At 35.7% G+C, this 19261-nt stretch overlaps 1 protein-coding gene across 1 annotated transcript in view; it reads right to left on the bottom strand.

Annotated features, from left to right (window-relative positions):
• The window catches only part of LOC135116845 (uncharacterized), a 42587-nt gene extending 26047 nt beyond the window's left edge, over window positions 1-16540 (bottom strand). The window contains exon 1 of the mRNA XM_064034434.1: window positions 16355-16540. The gene's annotated coding sequence lies outside the window, so the exon portion shown is untranslated. The remainder of the gene's footprint in view (window positions 1-16354) is intronic.
• Window positions 16541-19261: the final 2721 nt, after the last annotated feature.

Raw genomic sequence — 19261 nt, 5'->3', positions numbered from 1 at the left:
GGAATACATTGCTTAAGAATGTTACGCGACAAACAATTGCCAACTTTTGGGCACTTTGATGGGTAGATTGACGTTCATCTTACTTCTTTTTATTTGTTCTAGAATATATTTATTTTATTTACGGTTAATATAATGTTATGTTCACCTTTGGCTTTATTTAAAAACACAACCTTCATTGATTGATTGAATTAGGAATCCTTCGATTATAACTTTTTTGGTATCTCTATCCTATGATTTCCGATCAACTATGGTTGCACACAAATGCTAGTGTTCAAACAATCAGACTGAACAAATGTCTTTAGGCCATAGACATACTTGTTTCGATACGCCAATTGAACCCACGACCCCTTGACTAGAAAAGGCGAAATGGAACTTAGAGTTGAGGATGCACTAGAAGATTTGTTGTTAAAATCCTTCGTTAATTTTCCTCAAGCAAAAAGCTTGTTATTAGAAGTACCTTGGACTTGATGACATTATTCGATGTCAAAGACCAAGAAGGTTGTAAGGTCAAGAAGATTCAATCAGGCGAGGAACCGATGGAATGCCATCATCATTACCTGCAAGCGACCGTGCATCGCAAGCCATAATGACCGTCATTAGCGGAAAATTACAACCAATTTGGAGAAGAATATTGATTTTGTACATTAATACTCAATCGGATGAGACGTGTACATTATCTGCTTATTCCAAACTTGATGGTTAATTGAAATAAAAATAGAAGCAGGAAATCAAATCAAATACGTCAAACTCAACGGACAGATTAAAGAGCTAATATTAAACCTATGCAATTACGAAGGATAATAATTACTGAGTTCTTGAAAATTAGTTCAGAACTATTATTAGATGTCCAACGTACAAATCAAATAGTCCATATCGATTATGCGGAAGTCAATCGTCAAAGACAAGATATCATAAATCAAGCTGTTTAAAACCAAGACTATCATTAGTGCATGTATCAGAAAATTTGTAAACATGTTATTACAGTCAAAACCCATTAGTTTATGATGGCCTATTACGAGCATTACTGGTTTGAAGTTCAAATTACGTAAGAAGTAGCCATTTAGTCAATGTAGACCAATGCATCGATTTATAAAGGAATTTCATTAGTATCGCCATTTTATTGATAGTTCAAGAAATTCATGACCATTTAGGATAATTAAATTTAAACGATTTTTCGACACTAATAATTTTATCGATCATAACTTTTTTAATAGAAGTGGATAAAGTTGTTCAGTCTTTTAAATTATTAATGAACCTAGAATTAAAAGGTAAACAAACTTGTGAATTAGTCAAAACATACAAATGGCACTATTATAATAAATACATAAGTAATTATGCCATTCATTATAAACTAAAGTATTTTGGAGGTCTTCTACAAATGAGTAAAAACACGTGTAGCACCTAAGAGGTGGACCAAAAAGGCTATTTAATATCAAAACAACCTTAAGATGCAATTAGAATTACATCACACGATACTTTGCATCAAAGGTATCAAATTATGAAATAAAGAATGTATGAACGAAGGTCAATACCGTGCATTTAACAAATATCCGATGACAGAGATAAAGGTAATACTAATATGAGTAATCATATCAAATTGAATTGTGAAATAGAAAAGACATTTTGTTCGCACGGGAAGAGATTATGATGAAATCGAATTGGGTGTAAGAGCTCACGTATTCTGTGTTAAGATACGTACCAGATCAGCAATCTAACGTACGCGTAGATGGACGGTTACGCTTACCATTTTTGGTGTGTATGCTCAAACGTACGTGGACTGTACGTTCTCAACTAACGTTAGATGTGTTTAAAAGGAGGAATAATTCGTTTATATGTCGCTTAAAAGTACACACTTCAAATTAACCAGCAGATGCCGACAGGGAATTTTAAAGCCAATTAAAAGTTTTTAGTCAGCCTGATACCGGTTAAATATCTGATCTTTGTAAACCATTGTGTGTACTACCATTCATCTTCATACTGATTTATGAGTCCAAACTGACTATCGGCCGACTATAATGTTTGCAGTGTGTGTACTCTTCTACATAGATGAAGCAACGCGTGCGGACCATAGAACAGAATTGAAATGCATTTCGTTCATTATGTTGGACATATGTTCTAACGTAGTGAACTTAACACCGCTATGAATTGTGCTGTCAGCAACGATATTCATTGCTTGAGCCCCTGTAATTGATTTTGATGTTGGCGTTCATGACATTATTGATTTGTTCTTGTAGATTGTATCATGTTTCTGTATCTATTTCTATTCTATTTTTTTGGTAATATTTAACTGTGTTTTCTTTTGAATATAAAGAGAAAAGATAAGGCCTAACCAATTATAGTTGACTGAAAATAAGGATTATGCTGATCTATTGAACTGTGTGGGCTGGGCGATTTATTTTATTCCGACATTTAAATAACTATACCACACATTAAAAAGTAAGTTGAATCTCAGCTTCCGGAATTTAATATCCACGCTACTGCTATTAATCAAAATACAATAGGAAACACAATTATACTTTTACGATATAATATTACGAACGATTATTACGACACCTCCTTAATAGCTGCGCCTCAGATTTCTGCCGTTAATTTAATAGGCGTAAACGGTCAAGTTACATTGAATAATCAAATGCTAATTTTTACTCTTGCAATTAATATTTTTGAGAATTAAATTGTAATAGGCACCGCTGATTAGAATTGCTTACCCATTCTTGTAGCAAGGTTATCTTAGCCCTTTGTAAACGCATACATTTGTTTATATACTCGTATAGGTGTGTTCTTGTATATTTTAGGAACAGAAAACAGTTGACGATCGTGGATATTTCTTCAAATAGCTGTTCCCTTACATTACCTACACAGGCCATATCAAATCCGCTACGTCTAACAGAAACACTGAATCATGAGACATCATTACAGATAAATCTAAGCAACTATCCCTGACATTTAACCAAAAGGAAAATCCTATATGTGACTAACAAGCTCGTCCTACTTACACATGGAGAAATGCTTTCCTAGCAACTCCATACATGGTTGAAGGAAGTTATCCAACAGTTGTGTAGATGACAGATATGAGATATAAGGGACAAAGGGCCGTTTACACTCTTGTAAGGCTTAGAATAAATGTTAAGTACTATGTCTTGTCAGTGATGAATGGTGAACGCGCAATTTGATGTCAACACGTTTTGTTAAATTGATTGTACACTTAGAAACTCTTTTGTGTAGTTTGTGTTAGCACTTAAATTCGCGTAATTACAATAGATTCTCGAAATATGCAAAACATATTTAGTTTTATATCTTAGAAGTCTTTCTGACGAAATATTTTATAATGTAACAGAGACACAATTGACTTGTCTTTAAAATTGGTTGGCTTTTCAGTACTCGGTGGCTTTTTTCCGTTTTGATGTAAACAAAGTCACTCTTTAAACTAGAAAGTTAATACTATCTTCTTCTTAGCAGGATGTTTTATGTAAGCAAGATCTAAGATAGCCTTACTAATCTTTATTGTGTTGTCTCAAATCGACGCGAAACATCCGTTTATGGCTTGCCCTTTGCGCACTCCTTAGAAAACTACATATTTTTCATGTGAGAAAATAGTAAACGGTAACTGTTTTGTACAGATATGGAATGCACGGTTATCAAAATATCGATATTGAATTGTAATCACAAATCATTGCCTAATCAACTGACTTGCTGAACTGTAATTACACTAATTACACCTTTGTGTTTGTACAGTCATACAGTCAACGTAGGTTTTATTCATACTAGACTTGAGTACGTCGTATCTACTACTACTTAAAATGTTACTATAGTGTATTCCAAATTCGCGATTCTATTTTTACATAGATATTTACAATACATATAAAAAAACTATCCTAGTAAAACAAAAAAAAAAAACCCTAGAACTAAAACGCGTCAAAAAATTCATCCCCATCGATGTCAACTGGGAGCGTACCCAAGAGGCTGGCAGCATTACCTCGTTGGGTGGCCATGCTGATCCTTTGTTTCTGGGTATTTTGATTAGACACATTTATCCTTTTTTTACATTACTTGCAGAAAAGTGGACTTGCGTCACACGGCAATAGCATATTTAGAATATAATTTAAGAATGTCGATCAAAATTAATCTTACAGATTTAACTGTCAAAGATATCCTGCGGTTTGTGTCCTAGATCAACCTTAAACGGTACACTTCCTAAATAATAAATAATTTAAAGTACCTAAAATAAACTGTCCATTTATTTGAACTAAATATATTTTGTACGATATCGCAGGATTAATGTTGCCCTCGAAATGTTAAATTAATGAAAAACTAATTATAAGTACTTAGCGTTGTAATCGACACCGACAGGAAAATAACAGTTATTAGAGGGAAGCATCGAAATCATAAATCATTGAATACGTTCTTACCTAAATAATTGGTAGCGTGTCATCGGCATATAAGTTCTTACAAAATCAGTGCAAAATACTTTAGTACATTGGTAGAAGTTTTGTCGGTATTCATTGTAAGTATTATAAGTACCTAAACTGAAAGTATTTTGTAAGTTCTTAAAAAAATACTATTTGTCAAAAGAGTGCCCAAGAAGTTTGCCGGTTCTCCTCCATAACCCACTCCTTGAATCGAGAACCTAGTTTTTGACGTTTGTAACCGCCTTTCGGAAATAATGGAGGTAAGCCTATGTCTAGCAGTTAACTATTTTGATGATGTAGTTTGAAATACATGAGGATTGAAAAATGAGTATTTTCTTCATAATATACTATTTTTCCAAATATATTTAAAGACAGCATTTATTGTTTAAAAATCTTTATTTGTAATTTTCTTAGCAAAACTATTCGTGTCAAGCTATTTTTTTTATAAATACAATACCTACACACTACATACATTATGCTGAAATACTAACTAGTTACTCCTATGCATGTCGATAGATTTTGCAACTGCCGACAAAGCATAGCCCGCGACGCGGGTCAAGCTAAGTGCAAGCCTCAAATATGTAGTATTAAGTGTCATAGATATTTTCGATAATAATGCCCTGCAACAATTAAGGTTTGTATAATATGATACGCCTAATTAATAAATTAGGCGTTTTTTGAATAAAAATAAAATCTAAGTTTTGATGTCACATTATCAATAGTACTTAAATCAGATAGGTTGAATTTCATAATTGTCTTTTGATGAAAGGAAAACGTGAGAAAAAGTAGCACCTAAAGGCTTACTGCGAACCACGCCTAAATAGGCTATGAATAGCAAATCATCTATCTTTTAAAGACTGATTCAGAAGTACTTAAGCCTAGCCCAAGTTGCGACAAAAACAACATTTACTGTCTTCCGCAATATAGAGAAATAGGTAGCTTTAAAGTTTAAACAGTTCCTACCTTAAAAACAAATTCCTGTTATCAATAATTTGGATTTATTAATTTATCTTCTAACTTCATTAGGTATAATTAAAACAAACACATTAGGTATACAAGAATTACAATCGGAAAGTGATCCAATAATTTCTTTCTTTTCAGAAAAAGAAAAACAGTTTTCTGTCATTGTCTTAAAAAATAAATACTTGTTTTTCTAATTCATAATTAGGTAATTAAATACAACTTATTGTTTGGTTTAGAGCTTTGTCAAAATAACAATGCATGCTTGTTTTGCCTTTACTACAATAGTAGAATAGCTTACGATTGTATTGATCTAAACCACATACGTTCACGCTTAGTGTATGAAAATTGACTGAATATTAGAAGACTATAGATAAACATTATATACTTATTTATAAATAAATAATCGGTACTTTAACGCGATACCGAATATAAATCTTTTTATTCTCCCAACGTTTCAGCCGAAATGCACAGACCGTGGTCACGGCTGGACTCAACTTTTATATGTTTACAACTTTTTACTTGCTTTTATGTATTTTACATGCCTTGCTAACCGTTGAGTTTACAGTAAGAACATGGCCAATTTAGTTTGCATAATATTCAACATATTTATTTCCATATTTACAAATTAATTCGTGCATTAACACACCATTTCTAATGTAAACTAGCCAGACGTCCTACAAAATGTTCTATTTAATATAAACGCCACAAATAAGCAAATTACCACTTAATTTTGAAAGCTAATTTATTAATCAACAAATTGAATTTATCCATAACAGAACTAGTTGAATTTCCGCCTAAAATGAATGTTAATTAATGAATACGTACTTGAAATAGACAGAATATTTGTCTGTCGTATGTCTCATTTTAAAAGATTTCACATGCTCCAGTATGTTTCATTAAATATGTATGATATAATCCAAAAACGTACGTAGGTATGTGAACCTAAGTTTTATATATGGATTATGTAAATAATTAGCTTTCTATTTATGTGTGGTGCGCTGAGTAACTGCTCATTACGAATATGTAATGACAAGGATTGCACATAGACAGATAGAAATGGATCTGATATTTAAACCCGTTGCGGATTTAAAATGTAATAAATAATGATTTAATTGAAATTTATGTGTTTGAGCTACTTTTTATGACAAATAGCAACTTTATTTATACATTGGAGCTTGGAGCTGGTAATATTTATGAACAGGTATTTTTATTGATCAATTACAACAATACGTTGACTGAAAGTTAGATTAAGTATGAATATTTAACAAAGAAAGACACCAAATAAGCCTATTCAAACCCAGTCCTATATTACCTAAAAACCTACATGCAGAGAAAAACTAGGTGAGATCTGATAAAACGATTAAACAATAACATCGCCAAAGCTTATCAGTTAGTTTACAACAATTGATTGCTTATCGCTCATTGTTTTGACTTTCTGAACTGTACACACGATTGTCCAAACCATTAACCTATCGGAATTTCTGATAAAACTGCGCTGTTTACAAAAAAAATAATCCTGTTTAAGTAGCCTTCAGTGGAAAATAAAACCCATCTTATTTGCCCTACTGGTCTAGTTTTTGCTGCCGTTTGAAGATCAAGGTCACATTGTTTGTCAATTTAGTTAATTTTAATGTATTTTTTAACTTGGTAGACTTGCTAAGAACTTAGTAGTCCAACATAAATATTAAGGTATACGGTTCCATCTACAGTTTAATGTAACCATCCATAAATGTTCAAGACCACACTGAAGCAACTCTACCATTACCATTACTACCATCACCATTCAATTTCGAATGTTGTACGTAAATTTGAGTATTTTTTATAGAATAAGTTATTAATTAAACAACGAAGTAGAGCGATGCAAATATTACGAACTACAAGAAACTACTCAATACCGCGCTCTTTGAATAAATTCTAAAGAGTTCCGTAGCATTATTACCTGTTTTATAAAAAAAAAAAAAAAACATAATGAATGACAGTGACATTTTACTTTAATAGTTCTCGATTTCTAGATCATTATAGATAGTTCAACTCAGATTTGCGCGCGGCCCTATGTGTGCGTCGGCTTGTAAATATACAACTTTCATTCGTGTGACAGTGACGTCGTCCGAGCATGACGTGTTCTCATCGCTTTTTGTTATGGGTACAGTCGTTTACGAAAATGTCTAGTTCTTCACGGAGAAAATGTTTTAAGGAGTCAGGTAGCGTTTCAAAAAAATGAAACAACATTCAAAGCTTTTTATTATTACATTTTACAGTTTATCATTATTTTCTCATACGGCTTTTCAAATTGACATTGACAGTATCTAAGAAATAAATGAAGTGAAATATCTAAGATGAATTAAATACTCCTTACATATTTTCTAGCTCGGGGTACGCGGACAATAAATAAATGTGTGGACTAAGAATGTAAAAAGACCTATAATTTAGTATAATAATGGAAACAAAATGTGTGGGGAATTTAAAAAAATTATATTCCTTCGCATAATGTCGACCAAAATAAGACGGAAATAATGAAACTCATAAATGAACGTTTAAGTCAAATTGATGAAGGGATGTTGGGTAATACTTGTCGACATGTACAAAAGAAAAAAGAAGAATACTATAGACATTTTCACATGGAGTCAGAATTTATAATTAACATTGGTGAAAGTAGCGAATCCGAAAATTCATCATTTGATTTTTCAAGTAGCGATACAGAATCATTATAAATAAATAAACTAAATTACGTAATAACTGTACTTTAAACAGCCGTATACAACCCCTAAATAACTGTATTTGTACCCGACTGCCGTATGCCGTGTAGCGACGGCTTAAGAATACATATGTCGCTACCCCTTCTTCCAGTGGGTGTCGTAGAAGTCGACTAATGGAGACAATTGCACCGAACACCAGTGCGAGAGAAGGAAAACTCGAAAAAAACCCTCTATCAACCCGTCTGGCCAGCGTGATAGCAGTAGGCTAAATACCTCCATGAGCAGCACAAAAAAGCCACGGCCCCTAGTTCCCGGCAGTCCCGCTATTCCCGGTCACGGTGGCGACCGTGGTTACGGCGGGGCAGGGGGTGCGAAGAATCTCCGGGTTACGGGAGGCCACCAAACAAAACTGACTCTGGCGACGTACAACGGCCGCACGCTACGGCTTGACTCGCATCTGGCGCAACTCGAGGTGGAACTTGGGAAGATTAGGTGGCACATATTAGGGTTGTGAAGTTCGAAGAGAGGGGGAGGACACCATAACCCTCGAATCAGGTCACCTAATGTACTTCCGAGAGGGAGACCAACAATCCCAAGGTGGCGTTGGGTTTCTGGTTAATAAGTCCCTAGCTGATAACGTTGTGGAGGTGTCTAGTGTGTCGAACAGGGTAGCGTACCTTATCATAAAGCTCACCGACAGGTATAGCCTCAAGGTAGTGCAAGTGTACGCACCGACCTCGACACATTCAGACGATGAAGTGGAGGATATGTTTGATGATATATCAAGGGCCCTCCACTTCACTACAAAGACCCATTACACCGTTGTCATGGGGGACTTTAACGCTAAAGTGGGAGTACAGACTTGCGGCGAATCGGCAGTAGGATCCCATGGATTTGGAAGCAGGAATCATAGGGGGCAAATGCTCGTCAACTTCCTCGAACGCGAGGGGCTCTTTTTGATGAACTCCTTTTTCAAAAAGCAGCCCCAAAGGAAGTGGACGTGGCAAAGCCCGACACTATGACTAAAAATGAGATTGACTTCATCATGACGAACAAGAAGCACATATTCAGAGACGTCTCCGTGATCAATAGGTTTAATACCGGTAGCGATCACCGACTTGTCCGAGGCTCTCTGAATATCAACTTCAAGGCCGAACGTTTCCGTCTGATGAAGGCCAGGCTCCGACCAACACTGCTCCAAACCATGACAGGATCCGAAACGTTCCAGTCAAATTTGGAGAACCGATTTGCCGCCGTGGAAACCACAACAGACGTTAACCAGAACCACGAATATGTGGTTCGGATCCTCAGGAGGAAGGTTCGAGATTCTGTAACATGCAGCGTAAGGGCAAGAAATCAAAGCTTTCGGAAGAGACATTAGGGCTTATGAAGAAACGACGTGAAAACCCGCCTGTCACTTCGTCAGCTAAGCGGGCTCTAAACCAAGAGATCAACAAGCACGTACGACGCGACCTCCGGTACTCCAATACTCTTGCCATTGAAAGAGCAATTGAGCTGAATCGGGGTCAAAGGTGTTCGTACAATCTCTTGGAAGAAGCCACTTGACGAAGCTGACCACAACAAGTGGAGAAGTCGTTTCTTCGGTGCCGGCAGTCCTTTCGGAAGTGGAAAATTTCTATGGCCGGTTATACGCATCGCATGCATCTCGACCTGATCCCGGAAATGAGGATTCTAGAGCCACATTAACACGCCATTTCACCGAAGACCTGCCAGAAGTCAGCAGTGGCGAGATCGAGATCGCTCTGAGACAGCTCAAAAATGGAAAAGCCCCTGGCGAGAATGGCATTACAACAGAGCTTTTAAAAGCAGGAGGTAAGCCCGTACTGGGGGAGCTCCAGAAGCTTTTTAATGCCGTCCTGTTTGAAGGGAGAACTCCAGAGGCGTGGAGTAGGAGTGTTGTCGTCCTGTTCTTCAAAAAGGGAGACAAAACCCAGTTGAAGAACTATCGACCCATTTCCCTCCTAAGCCACGTCTATAAGCTGTTCTCAAGAGTGATCACGAACCGACTTGCGCGAAGACTCGACGAATTCCAACCACCGGAGCAGGCTGGGTTTCGGAGCGGATACGGCACCATAGACCACATCCACACAGTACGGCAGATTATACAGAAGACCGAAGAGTATAATCAGCCCCTGTGTCTAGCATTTGTGGACTATGAGAAGGCCTTTGACTCGGTTGAAATCTGGTCTGTTCTGGAGTCCCTGCAGCGTTGTCAAGTAGATTGGCGATACATTCAAGTGATGAGATGTCTCTACGAAGCCGCTACAATGTCCGTCCAAGTACAGAATCAGCAAACAAGGCCCATACCGTTGCATCGAGGAGTGAGACAAGGGGATGTTATTTCCCCGAAACTGTTCACTAATGCAATGGAGGATATGTTCAAGACGCTGAACTGGAAAGGACGCGGCATCAACATCAATGGCGAACACATCTCTCACTTGAGATTTGCTGACGATATCGTCATCATGGCGGAAACGCTGCAGGACCTACAACAGATGCTTAACGACCTGGCTGAATCTTCTCTACGCATCGGCCTACGGATGAACTTGGACAAAACCAAGGTCATGTTCAATGAACATGTTCTACCGGAACCGATTGCGATACACGGCGCCGTTCTCGAAGTTGTTCGGAAATATGTATACCTCGGGCAGACATTGCAGTTAGGTAGAAACAACTTTGAGGACGAGGTGAATAGGAGAATTCAGTTGGGTTGGGCTGCATTTGGGAAGCTACGTCGAGTCCTAACATCGTCGATTCCACAGTGCCTAAAGACAAAAGTCTTCAATCAGTGCGTCCTACCTGTCATGACTTACGGAGCCGAAACGTGGACACTGACGGTACGGCTGGTCCACAAGTTTAAAGTCGCTCAGCGGGCTATGGAAAGAGCTATGCTCGGCGTTTCTCTGAGGGATCGCATCAGAAATGAGGTAATCCGTCAGAGAACCAAGGTCATCGACATAGCCTACCGAATCAGCAAGCTGAAGTGGCAGTGGGCTGGCCATATTAGCCGAAGAACCGATAACCGTTGGGGTAAACGAGTTCTAGAGTGGAGACCGCGCCTCGGCAAACGTAGTGTAGGACGTCCTCAGGCACGGTGGAGTGATGACTTGCGCAAGACGGCTGGCAGGAGCTGGATGCGAGAAGCCGAAAATCGATCTCAGTGGCGTGCACTTGGAGAGGCCTATGTCCAGCAGTGGACTGCGATAGGCTGATGATGTACCCGACTGTACCTCTTGTCACGCACACAAAGTCACTGTATATGTACAAGGGTTACCCACACATAGGGCCGCGCGCACGACTGAGTTGAACTTACTATAAAAACCTATTTATATATAACTACTACATTATTTATGAAGTTGTTTTATTTTTAAGTAGTAAAACGTCTTCTTTTCCTAAAACCTGTAATTTATGTATGCCTAATCTGTTTGATAATTATAATTATCAAATGAATAAAATATGGCGGTTTTTAAGCCGTGAAATAAACGTAGGTACCTATTTCTAAAACAAAACAGCCAATGATATATTACGAGTTTAAGTTCTAAATGTTACATTAATTTGATTACACGTGAAGATACCTTTTTATTACTTGTTTATTACTCAGTTGATCTTCTCAGTCACGAACAAAATAAAACGCTACCCGGTAGTGAATTTGTGACCGTAAGCTCAGAAGATGAGAAATTAAAACAATGGTCACGAAATATATTGTACGTAATGATGATAATTTAGAAGCTAGATGATGAATGTTTTTGGTAATACACCTACTAATATGTAGGTATGAATGAGGCCGCGTTTCATTTGTTTATGTTGCGTTATAAATATATGTAGAAAATCGGTTGTTAGTGATCCATAGTATACTAAGTAAAGCAGGTTTATTAGAATAGTTCCTACAGTTTATTGTATTCCATCATAATTTACTATTATGTTCACTTAACTGAATCTACCGAATATTTATTTTTATAATAGGAATACCTTGCAACTTTTTAAAGAACCATAAAATTGAATAGCCACTGAGAGTACTCAGTTCTAGTAGTCAATATTTATCCCATAACACATAGCAAAAAAAATATTTCAAGAGGCCCACTGAACCCTAAACACCAAAAAAAGGCCTACAGTACTCGTATAAACTAAACAGCAATTTGATGATATCATGACTGTCCGGCGGCGCTACGCGTGGTCGACCACGCGCCTGTCTTTACCACCAAAGGGGCATTCATTAATTGAACCAAACTACCTTTTTTGTACACTATGAAAAATCTCTGTCACGCTCAATTTATCTGATTGCCCTTCTCCGGTGCTATTTGATAAGCGACAAGTAATTTAGGTTTTACTGTCAATTTTCTTGATGATTCTAACCGTCAGTTGCAGAAATACTCATTAAAATTAAAGCTTCGTTCAATCTATTGCTAATACTTTTTATCTTGTTGACAAAGACAGAGTCAGCAATAGACTTAATGAAGCTTTAACTTAAATGGACCTTTCTGCAACTGACGGTAAGAACGACAGTACGTAAAGTATCACGATTCATAAACTTTCTTAGGCAAGACATCAGCTTAATAAAACAATGCTGAAGTTCACAGTGTAATTCATTAAAAAAATACTTGAATCAATCACTGATTTACCAACAAATTCGGCCCACTAAACAGCTTACATAATAATCTGGAAAAATATCTCTCCTACATAAGGAAGTGTAGTGCAATTGATATACGTCTATTGCATATGTAAATACTAGCTATGAATTAATCATAGCCGCTGCACCTTTATAAGGAAAGCCTGCTGAAAGATCAACGATGCTTGAACCACTTGAACGCTCATAACCATGGAGAACAAAATGAGTGGCAGAGATGCCATAACGGAAAATGTCTTAAGAAAGTAGTGCGCCAAAATGCGGGAATAGGCGGGAACAAGAACGTTACTGTATTCGACCTTAGCCTTCTTTGGACCCGATCACTTTTTGTAATACCCAAAATCGTTGAAGGATGTCTTAAAGAACACGAACGCTTCATCATTTCACTAGTAACTGAACGTTTTGGTAAAGCCCACCGTACGTATTTGACCTATAGAAGAAGGCGCCTGACCTACCTGCATTATGATACCTCCGCTTATCTTTCCTTACTCCGTAGTCATAATAAACCAAATTAATAGTTTCTTCAGCTCATTAAAGTGTGGAGAGTAAAAAATTACGTTCCGTTCTAAAACAAATGAACGTTTAAATTCAATTCGAGTAGCAATTACGGAACATTAACGGTTTCACGATAATTCAAATATCAATCACTGCTATTGTACGTGAGTGATATTTATTTAATGTTTATTAGAACTGTTTGTATATGTAATTAAATATATATAACAGTTCTAAAATTATTTAATGGTACACTGCTAAAAGTTAAGCTGTAATTAAATCAACTAGGAAAAAAACTGAGTTCTGTATTAGAGTAGTATTTAAAGATTCGAGTCTATCTTGTCCTAAGCAACAGTTTTGATTGATTGAATCCAATTTAAAATAGTGCTTCTGTACTGAACCAGTTTCTAAATAATAGTACGAACCAAAGACATTGAAAAAGCAATCAGACAAACAATCCATAACAATAAATCAATCATAAAATGGAATACAAACAAAACAAATAAAGATTAATGAAGAAAAGGCATTGAAGGTAAAAATCAGAAAAAAACAACACGCATTGTATGGAATTAAAACGTATTGAAAGAAATGAGGAAGCCAGTAACGCACGAAGTTGATAAGCAAGAAGTAAACACTACTATAAAAGTTTTATTTGTTTTTTATCGAAGGTTTTTTTCTATAAATCATTTGTTTACATTCTGATATAAATAACATTTTTAACTGACTTCAAAAAGGATGCTCTCAGATTGACCCGTATGTACAAATGTATCTAAACATGTAGGTACGTTTAACTGCGACTATCTCCCGATTAGCTGAACCGATATGATTTCGGTATATATAAGTTTTTGGTATGTTATTGAAGTCGTTTTAATTTTTCTTAAGTTTAAAAAATGCAGTGAAGTGAGTCTAGATTTCGAAAATTTTGTATATTTAGTCTGGGTGACAAATAAGGCAAACAATGGATAAAAGAAAACGATACAGTTGTCGCGTAGTGTAAACAATGGATAAAATAAAGACGATATAGCGTAAATAGTAGAAGTGTTTATTGAACTATTGACTATTGTTCTATAAAGACCGTTGATGAAGAATAAGGCTATTCAATTTCCAATTTATGAGTAATTGATAGACTCATTTTGAGAAATATCATTCAACTGTCATACTTTTCGATTTCGACTGATTCTTGTAAACAATCACTCTTTAGACGGTGTGAATTTTGGTTTTACCATCCTATACAAATATACATGTACAATGTAAGAGTATAATTAAGGTTTTATCTTCCATAGTCTCGATTCTTAACACTAAGGGCTCCTTGTAAAGGCATGCATAATACGCGCTAAACGTTGATTTAGCCTTAATTTGCTTTGACAATGACATTGCATTTACAGTATCTTATTACAATTAATTTAGAATAATTCCTCAGTCTGCCTTCTAATTAAATTCATGATGAATATTTAGCTCTATAAAACCAGATTTATCCGATTGTAATAACAACAGCGAATTAATTTGCATTGAATTTTAATCCTTATAGTAAAAAACTGTACATGTAATCTTATGCTGTCCATATGAGACAGAGGTTTATAATATTTTTTGTGGAATTTTGAACAAAAAGTTGGTCCTCTCCAAAAAAGTGACTGCACAAACATTGTTTGCCAACGCTATTCAGTTTTTTGTACCGCCTTAGCAATAATTTACATAATTATAACTCAACAATTAAAATTGCGGATCAAAGTGACTTGAAATCATGTTTATGTTACGTACAACGAGGCTGGCCGGCCGAAATACTTATCGCTGCGGGGGAGTTAGCGAATGATTGCTTCAATATAAAAACAAATGAAAAAGGTGAGAAGATTTTGGAATTTTATTACAGCTTTTTACCTACTACTTTTGGGTTTGTTACTGTTCGATTTTATGTATTTTAAATTGCGTTTTTCCACACCCCATCATCGATTCTTGCGATCTTCTCCATAATAAAGATCAGTTCGTAAAATCGTGTATCTTATTTTCTAATGCTCACAAAAACTTTGTGTTTATTATAATATCAAAGTCATTACAGGTACTTAGTGACTTCCACCGTAATGTCTTCGTGATCCATCAGAAAAGCAGATGGCAATGTTTGGCGAGGTCATGACCTTTGCCTGCCTTTGATCAACAAAACGCCGCTCAATAAAAAATGCTAAATTATTATGCATATTTTAAAATCATCTTCCATACTATATTATTAAATATGTTTCGATTTTTTTCTCGATTGAACTAATCAAATTCTGATATAAAAAACCTTGAGCCGCCTTTTTATTTTTTACTATAAATCGATTGAGTGGAGCATTGACATTCTCGCGCAAAAAGTCGCGATCCGATGAGGTTTAAAGATTACACGGCGGAGTTATGGTGTATCTTGAATGTAATGAAGGTCAATGATACTTAGACACCTTCGACAATTACCATACATTTCAATGTTAAACTCTGTAAGTGTACTTATATTGCGTGAAATATGAAATTACGAGCAGTTACTTGCTAAAGGTTTTAAATATGTATGAGTTACTACAATTTCTTTATTTGACTGGTATTATAATTGTGTTGGTACGTACATTACATTGTCCAGTGCCCGCTAATAGCGTTACCACATACGTAGATATGTATTACAGTATTCTGATGTCTCGCATAAAATATTCGTCACGGGCCACGATTTTGCATTCGTTTTTATGTCTTTATATACTTATACAGAGAAAGCTTATTATACCCCTCTCGTAATGTGAATTATATAATTTTTTGAACATAATTGGCCAACGAAAATTTGTTTTTCTTTTATTTTTCACAAAAACATTGGCTTTGGCTGAAATGCGATAGTAAGATGTCACAGCGGGTTCAAGAGAGTGTAAAAGTATTAACTTCGCACGAATGAAACAATAACATATCGTTTACAACTTAAAACAGAAGCAAGTACCTACTATCAAAATCGGATTATGGACATGAATTATTGTCGTAGGTACGTAGGCGCGTAGGTACTAAAATGGTAATCCTCGCAGCAGATGTTCGAGTTTCAGCTTAAAACTGGCATGCATTAAAACTAAGTATACATACTCCAACGCCTCTACCATAATAGATATGGACAAACCACCATAATATTGAATTGAAAAATAACAAAACACACGCACCCTTTCAAAATATTTGACCGGCTTTCACGTTAGAGTTAGATCAGTAATCACCACGCGATGTATTTCGATCACAAGTCACACAGGGGCACTAGGCGGCTAGCGGATGTGTCTTCCTTTCGACGCGCGAACATCAACTGTTGGATTGCGCGCGCGCGACTCCGAGCCTCGCCTGATAACCGATAGCTACCACGGATAAACTGAGTACATGTACGACAAAAAACTGCCGCTAAATACCTTCTCAAATACTCAAGTTTACATCATTTTTTTAACAATATACGCATTGTTTTTTCGAAACAATCATCGATTCATCCTTATTGATTCAAATGCATATGAAATTTATCATGCATATCGTGAATTTCGCTATCGCTCAATAGCCGTGCAGTTTTATTGGGATTTCAGTGACGAAAGTTTTTGTAATAAATTCGTTTTACGACCTTTTGTGGCCATAAACGTGTTGAAAGGGCTTATTGTTTTAGAAACACATAAAATCTACGTGAGAGCTTTAGGAAGGCTAGTAAAATAGTTGCATAAGTTAATGGGACATACAAATACCATTTAAATCCATCTTTCGAAATTATACGATTCATATAAATCTGAATTGCAATTTTATACAATACCGGTGATTTTTCAGGTAAATTGAAGCCAAGAACAATTTTGTTGCCTTCTTTCCATTTCAAAACTGAATGTGTCTTGAAAATAGAGCCAAATCAAGCATCTAAAATATTTTGCACAAAATGCCTAATTCTCACAATAATTTTGTCATACTAAATACACCGACTACATAATTGTCAGTTTTCTTTGCCATGAATTTCCATAATCAATTTTCCGAGTATAACCCGTTGTTTTAAGAAAAAATGAACGTTTATGTTCTCAGTGAACTTGGGCCTAAGTACAACAGCCAATATTCAATTTAAGGAAAGTCAGTAATTAAGGGAACGTACCTATACCTAATCCATACATTCATGATGATAGTAAAACCCTCAAGCTTATGACTATGACGCCGAGTGATTATAAAATCGTGTAGGTCAAACAGTGGAATGTAAGATTTTTTTTCATAATGTTTTTAGGCCTGTTGAATGAACTTTCGTAAGCATTAGATGTAAACCGATAGCGTTGTTTTAGCTTAAGTAATATATTTACTTTCACACTAATTTAGCTGTCAAACTGAGTAACTTGAGTTGTGATTTAATTTGGCCTCGTATAAAAAGCTTATAACCATTTATGTTGATAGTTTTAATTTTTATTAAAGACTCAGACTATAAAAATATTATGTGGCGCCTATTTTATGATTCGTATTATAATTCTGATTTTCCTTAATTATTTTGCATTTCTCGTTATTGCGAATGGAAAAATATGCTCTGTTTCATCATGTGTGGTGTTTTAAAAACGAAAAAAGATCTCTTCTGCTATATACATACAGTCCTTTGCAGGTAAACTTTTACTAGGTTAGAATGTGTTATCAACTATAAAATTAACATTATTACATATAATTCTAAATCTAATTACAAACTGAGGACCGAGTGTTAATTGAAAATAAAATATTAAACGGTTATAGGCCAACTTATTACAAACTACACGATTTCAGGTAGGTATAATAAAAACACTATTTCATAACAGACATCTTGATCTGTGTGGTCTATTCGATGTTCAACTGTCGCAATGTGAATCTATTTGAACACGGAATTAATGATGGTACCTTTCACTGCTTTTGCCCTATAGTTGACCTGTAACCTGCCACGTAGTGTGATGCTGTGGAGCAATAACGCACTCCTTACTAGGAGATGTTCCCGATTCTATTTTATTTACGCACTGAGGTGAGTGGCGTTTCAGTATACTGTCTCTCACGGCGGCAGTGTACTTCACAAAAGTCACTTCAGTAGTAGTAAGTCACTTTTTGAATACTGCTTAAACCTCAAACAAGTCACCTGTTTTTTTACCGATACTTAATTGAAGAGCTGCGGGATTGTTCGAAAGAGTTACCACGGCTCTCGAACATAAGGGCTTCAGAAGGAATGACGGGGTTTAATCAGTAAGAATCTGACACTTTCCAAGGAGCAGCCCATACGATGTAATAAAGAAGTATGATATACCGCTATTTGAAGTAAAAATAAATGTTTTCTTTCAATGGTACCAAATAGCTTTAAGTCTTGAATTCAATGCCGTACATATGCTCATAATAGGTAGGTGGGTAACGTTCGAACTGAATAATTTATGTTGTATTTTTTCATAAAACTGGATCCTTGTTTACGGAAATCGGTTCATTTTTATAAAAATAAGAAGATAAAGTATGCACCCAATCTTTATTTACTTTGTAGCATAAATATTACGTACTCCATAAAAAGTAAAAAACGACAACATATCAAGACCATTCGCTGCTTACGTAGGAATGTTATATTTATCAGGTATGACGTGCATTTACGCGAAATTAGTACGTACACACTCCATTTAACTAATACATATTAATCAGTATTAAAGTCACTGTAATTCAAGAGTTATAATAATGCCTGCTCTTTTTGATTCAGAGGTCATAAATGCATCTATAATTTAATACGAAAAAAAGACTAGTAATAGATATTGATTTACTTATCGAGTAATTTAAGCTCTAATTCTCTGCACAAAAAACTACTTTAAATTAGTTCAGGCAGTACGACAAAGATAATCTATCTATTTAGCCTAATCCCGTTTTCAATACGCTATTTACATTTGTAATTCAAAAGGTGACTGCACCACGAAATGGAATCAGCTTCAACAATATCAGAATGACGTCAAATTATTTCAATTATTAAATTCAATTCGAGGTTACGCCTACTCATTGTGTACTTACCTTTGTTTTGAAATCATCATCTCCTAAGAATAGGCCTAAGCCCTAAGCCTCTCCTAAGCCTTTTCCCAACTATGTTGAGGTCG

Source organism: Helicoverpa armigera, chromosome 4 (assembly GCF_030705265.1).
Source record: "Helicoverpa armigera isolate CAAS_96S chromosome 4, ASM3070526v1, whole genome shotgun sequence".
Taxonomy (NCBI): domain Eukaryota; kingdom Metazoa; phylum Arthropoda; class Insecta; order Lepidoptera; family Noctuidae; genus Helicoverpa; species Helicoverpa armigera.
The sequence above is the reverse complement of the archived record's forward strand: the minus strand, read 5'-3'. Positions and strand labels throughout refer to the sequence as shown.